The following is a 6,585-nucleotide window of genomic DNA, read 5'->3' as shown; positions in this document are numbered from 1 at the left end:
TATGTTTGTAATGTGTTGCTATGGTGTTGCGTATGTTTGTAGTGTTTTGCTATGCTGTTCCATATGTTTGTAATGTGTTGCGTATATTTGTAGTGTGTTGCTATGGTGTTGCATATATTTGATGCTGTTCCATATGTTTGTAGTGTGTTGCTATGGTGTTGCATATGTTTGTAGTGTTGCTATGCTGTTCCATATGTTTGTAGTGTGTTGCTATGGTGTTGCATATGTTTGTAGTGTTGCTATGCTGTTCCATATGTTTGTAGTGTGTTGCTATGCTGTTCCATATGTTTGTAGTGTGTTGCTATGCTGTTCCATATGTTTGTAGTGTGTTGCTATGCTGTTCCATATGTTTGTAGTGTGTTGCTATGCTGTTCCATATGTTTGTAGTGTGTTGCTATGCTGTTCCATATGTTTGTAGTGTGTTGCTATGCTGTTCCATATGTTTGTAGTGTGTTGCTATGCTGTTCCATATGTTTGTAGTGTGTTGCTATGCTGTTCCATATGTTTGTAGTGTGTTGCTATAGGGTGTTCTGTGTGGTTGCCAAGTCTCTGTCATATTTAGCTCTGTGTGATGATCATGTGAGCTGTTCTGGGTTTCTGCAGTGATGGTGGTCTGTGAGTTTGTAACGACCCCCTCAGGACCTCATTTCCTGCGGCTGCTTCTTAACGACCCTCAAACCAGATCTCTGCATGACTGTCACAGTAAAACCAGAGATGGAAATTAGCCACTAATTAACAAGCTTCTAATGATGCTATTTAAAGCTCTTCATCTAGAGTCATCACAGTTCATAGTTATGGTGCTTTAAAGAACCTAGAAAATACGACACCAATTTGAAATAACTGATGCTTATAGTTTCTATATGATCCATATAAATGAAAATGAATTAAATGAAAATAATGTCACAATGCAAAACACACCTATAATAATGACAAAACCATTTTATAATTTCTATTCCAAATGTATTTTATTTTCCATGTTATTTATGGGGTGATATTAATCTTATTTAAGTTATGAAAATATTATACATTAATCTTAAATAAAAATCTATATAATATTTTTGTTAATATATTATGAAAATAATGCGAAACAATGCAAAACTATAACGCAATGCAAAAATATATAATTTATATTTCAAATAATGTATCATTTATATTTCACAATTAATTATTTTTGGGGGGTGAAATTAATTGAATATATAATGCAATATTATGAAAACACTATATATTCATCTTAATTTAAAAAATACAAAAAAAAACATTAAAATTATCTATATATTTTTGTTAAATATATTTTAATATATTTATAATTTAAACATATTTTAAAATAAGATAAATTTAAATAGCATATGGATTACTGACCAATTTCCAAGGAATCCATGTAAATAGATTAAATTTAATCTAATAATTTATATTTCAAAAATGTCATTTATTTTTCACAAATATTTGTCCAATTTAATTTATAATACAATATTATGAACACCTTAATTATAAATAAATAATAATAATATTTTTGTTAACTATATTTATAATTATATAATTATTTTCAGCAATTATTGAAATAAGATCATCAGCGTATATGAATAATTACTGATTATAACAAAGGGATCCATATTTTTCATCTTTTAGTCTGTAAAATGACTATTATGTACAGTAATAGCATTTAGACAAAATATAGACAGACTCTTGATGTTTACATTAGTGTGTCTCTTTAGTAATGGATGTTTATTGACCTTTATTAACGTATTAGAGTGAAGAAACAAATGCACATAAAATTAATACAAAAAAAGAGGGTTTTCAGGCGTGTTTAGCTGTTTTGTGATTTGTCATGTCTCACCCTCCTTTTACACTGAACAAATGATCCAGTAAACGCTCATCGAGCTCCATATCACAGACGGTCAGCGAGTGACTCAGATATGATTGGGTCTGATCGGAGTGAAAAGGGCCGTTTGTGTGACATTTGAACTTGTGCTTTGTCTTATTTGCTGAAATGGTTCCTCAGCTCCTGAGAGGAGCAGAATAAATGGCAACAGTTTGATAAATGACATCTAGATGAGACATTCTGGTCCAGATTTGTTTTCCCAGAACACTGCTATTTTTCTTTGTTTGTATACTTGAGTTTCAAAACTTCATATCCGGCCTGCATTTTAAAAGAGTTTGATTCAGTTTGACGTAGTGAGTGGCGTTCATCACTTATTAATCAGACATAATCGGGAAAGCGTTTCTCATCATCTTCAGATATACTTCCTTCCCAAATCTACATATATAACACTGTTTAAAAGTTTAGGATCAGTATGACTTTTATTTAAAGAAATTAATTTTATTCAGTAAGGATGCGTTAAATAGATCAAAAGTGACAGTGAAGACATTTGTATAAAATATGAAAATAAAATACTGTTTTCAACACTGATAATAATCAGAAATGTTTCTTGAGCAGCAAATCAGCATATTAGAATGATTTCTGAAGATCATGTGACACTGAAGACTGGAGTAATGATGCTGAAAATTCAGCTGCGCATCACAGAAATAAATTACATTTTACTATATATTACAATAGAATACTGTCATTGTGAATTGTAAAAATGTTTCAAAATTTCTACTGTATTTTCTATCAAATATGTGCAGCCTTGTTGAGCAGAAGAAACAAAAACATTATTAAAAAAAAGGGTCATTCTGTGATTCTGATATTTATATTATTTGTGGTGAAAGAAATACATAATTAAACAAGAAAACCAAAATAGTAAATGCCATTGATGCATATTTACTGAGTAAAGTGACTCCTTGAGTTACAGTAGGGCTGGGCGATATAGCTAAAAATTGTATCAACGATATAATGTTTGACGATAATTACGACGATAATTATTGACATTTTTTATAACCTTTTTTTAAAACAAAGAGCAATAGAAAAAATGTTTTGCATTTAACCACTGTATTTTTAAATTAACTCAATTTATTGAGACAAACAACAATTTTTTTTGGTTTTAACAGTCAAACACAAAATAAAAATTAAACAAATATCTAATTTCTAATGTTTATATGCAGGTTAAATAGGTTAAACTTTTGGCTTGTTTCCCGAGGCCACAGGAGGGCGCATGAAAAAACTATGAAAAAACGTGCATTACATCTAAATTAACTCATATAAATAAAATATAATTTCGTAAATTGCATAAACAATTATGAACAAAACAGCACCAGGTATTTATGCATTGCTTAATCCAAAGAGCCGAAGCACCGATCACACAGATTGCCTTTAAAAACATATGAGACGCAGTGAAAGGGAATAAACCTCCACAAATTCGTGACGTGTTTTCTAAAAGTTTAAACTGTTTTAACTTTGCATGGCGTTCTACACATCTCTTGTGTGACGCGTGAGTGCAGCAGTCATATTTTTCCGCCTAGAAAATGCGCTGAATATGCGTTCTGTGTAAATGGCTTAGTTTTGGTTTTAACCCATTCAAGATCTTCTCCGCATTGAGCTACTATATTTCTCTAATATTTTGAATGAATAACGCAACAGCGGCGCGTCTCGTGGGCTAGACTAACAAAACATTAAACTACAACGTCACTTAAATCATCATCACCGCGTCTTGCGCTCCACTGATGACACTCCCTGACCCACTCCTAACATTGGATTGTACTATTTTTGCATTAAAATGCAAATGTTTATTTTAAATTCGACTAATATACTTGTTTTTTTTATTATTATTATTCACAATCTCCTCATCACAGGCAGGCACAGCACTCATGTTCGTGTTTGTGTGTGCTGTCTGTGTCACTCATAGCACGTGCCTATATCGTGCACTATATCGAAAATTTTGTATATCGTTATCGAAGAAGGTGTACCGTCGATAAATATCCATACCGTTTTAGGCCTAAGTTACAGTCATGCAAACTTTGGAAAAAAAACTCAAAAAATACTTTTTTCTCGTTTTTGAACTGTCAGCATTGAAATATAATGCAACGAATATTGCTGAAGTCAACAGATTTTACTAATATACATACCGATCTCTGTCTAAAAATAATATGATAATGCTGTCATTTTTCCAAAGTAAATTTTACCCCCTTGTAATTTGGCTCCAAATCTCATTTTGACCTCCTATACAAAATAATGGGTTACTCCGTAAATATTCATCCTTTGCATTTAATATGGCTTTTATGTTTGTCTTTCTTCAGGAAAAATATGAACAAAATCAAACATTTTAGCTGGGGAATTTTCTCAAATGTGTTTGATTTGACGCTGAATTGACCCTGTTTTCTTTGGAGAGCAGTGCATGTTTTTGCGCGGTGGTTTTCTACCAGGTTTTGATGTAAGAAGAGCCAGTTATGGGAATAACTGATGTCACATTGACATATCAATCAATCATACCAGTGTGTGTCAATCCCAATAGCGTTAAAATACATCTGCTCCATATCTAAACTAAACCCACATCAGCTGTCTTACTGCCGTTATAAAACCATTGAGCCAGAGATCACAGTGTTTGCTCCTCGCGATAGATTGTAGACTTTGTAGCAATCTATAACTTTAATATGCTGCTTGAATGGAGCGCAGTGCTGTTCAGATTCACATTGTATATATGACACTGTGGCCTACATGTTCCTGTTTTGGTGGCATTACTCTGACATCGGATTAAATTAGAGTTTGAATGATGTCGGTCGGATATGAGCACTTTTCTGCATTTCCTCACTGATCGTCTTGTTTTGCCAAGAAAATCTCGGTAACGTTTCCAGGATGTGCTGCTCATGTAGGGGTCATCTGCTGCTCACATCATCACGGCTGTACTTAGACTTCATTAGGAATGATGGGATACTCCTGATGAGTCTGACAGCATGGCTATGTTAAGAATAGCATACTAGTCATACTATATGCACTATATAAACTATGCACAGTGTGCAAATTGGCCTAATGGATGGGATTATGCAGTACTAATTACAAACTGTAATTGTCTAAATGAATTGCATTCCCACAATGCAATGCACCTGACATGACTTTCCATTTGCAGCTTGATTCAAATGAACCGAAAGTATTATCCGCTGTGATTCTTAATGTCCTTTTTTGACAAAAATTGGTTTAAAAATACAAAGCAACCATATTTATCCTCATTGCAACCAAAAATTATTTTAAAAATATTTAATAAAATAAATATTAACTGAAATAATAATAATAATAATACTAATAATAATAAATATTATCAATATAAAATAATAATATAAAAAAAACTTTTTATTTCAGCTAGTTTCATTTCTCATTTTAATGAAGTTTACTTAATGTTCTAAAATAACTAAAACTAAGATAAAATTAATAAAAAGATATAAACATATTTTTTAAAAAAGAAAGAAAAGAAAAACTACAACAAATAAAACAAACACAACAAAATTGCTACAACTTTACCTCAAATTAAAATGAAAAATAAAAAACGGATTAAAAATATGAATAAAAACTAATAGTATCTTGATGATAATAAAATAAATAAGAGTTGGAGTCATATTTCCTTTATTCTTGTGTAGTTTTGTTGGTTTTTCAGGACATTTTCACTTTATATATCTGCATAATTTCACGAGCTTCTACTAAGTGATGGATGAATTTGTTTGCTTGGACACAAAACCTTTGACATCAACAATAAAAAAAATGTAAGTGTTTTTTACTTCCTTTTTAAATGTGATAATTCTTTTTATTTTTGCTGTCCTAAATATGCACCATTATATGGTTGGTTGCATTTTATTATTTGCATTTAGCATCATTTTTCTCCTGCTGTCTGTGAGCCATTAGAGCAGTTTAAAATCATTATAGTTTGTGTTACAGTACTTACTGAAGTTTATGGGATTGAACTATTGCACCGACTAGTGGAGAACATTTGCAATAGATATTTCTGACAGAGAAATTATAGCTCACCTATTATGCAAAATCCACTTTTACATGGTGTTTGGACATAAATGTGTGTTGGCAGTGTGTGAACACAACCACCCTACAATGATAAAAATCCACCCACTCCTCATTTTTTAATCTCCTTTAAACCAAGTCAGTCTCGCTAGGCCTGATGTTTTGATTCTCATGCAGTGTGACGTCACATTTTCTCCGCGCTCGAGCAGCTGTAACGTCAACAATGTCTCGCAAGCAATCCGGATGCTCTGTGTTTGGATGTAAGACTGAAAATAAGAGTCTTCATTTTCTCCCAACATCTGAGCTGCTGAGGACGCTGTGGATTACTTTCATTTTTCGAGGTAATGCGCCTCAAAATGTGTATCACTCCAGACTCCTTTGTGAATGTCATGTCGTTATAGTGCTTAGCGTTTTAGCCGTATTTGTGTGCATACATTAAGTATTTTTTTTACTGATCAGCGCCGCACTTGTGAGATTAGTTCGCGCCGTTCGTAGCTCGAGATTCGTTCGGTCGCGCGGCTCGGTCCATTGGTCCGCGCCAATGACAGGTCAGCGCGGCACGAGCTCTGTAACACCGCGCTGTTTCGTCCCACTTTCAGTGCATTTGGCTTCCCATATGTACAGCTAAACACTGGTTCTCTCCTCTCAGTTATGTTGCTTCTACTGGCTGTTTATTGCTGTAGATATGCAATGCAGAGAGACGTATACGC

The sequence above is a fragment of the Sinocyclocheilus anshuiensis genome, unplaced genomic scaffold, assembly GCF_001515605.1.
Source record: "Sinocyclocheilus anshuiensis isolate Anshui unplaced genomic scaffold, SAMN03320099.WGS_v1.1 scaffold308, whole genome shotgun sequence".
NCBI lineage: Eukaryota > Metazoa > Chordata > Actinopteri > Cypriniformes > Cyprinidae > Sinocyclocheilus > Sinocyclocheilus anshuiensis.
This window is presented reverse-complemented; position numbering follows the sequence as displayed.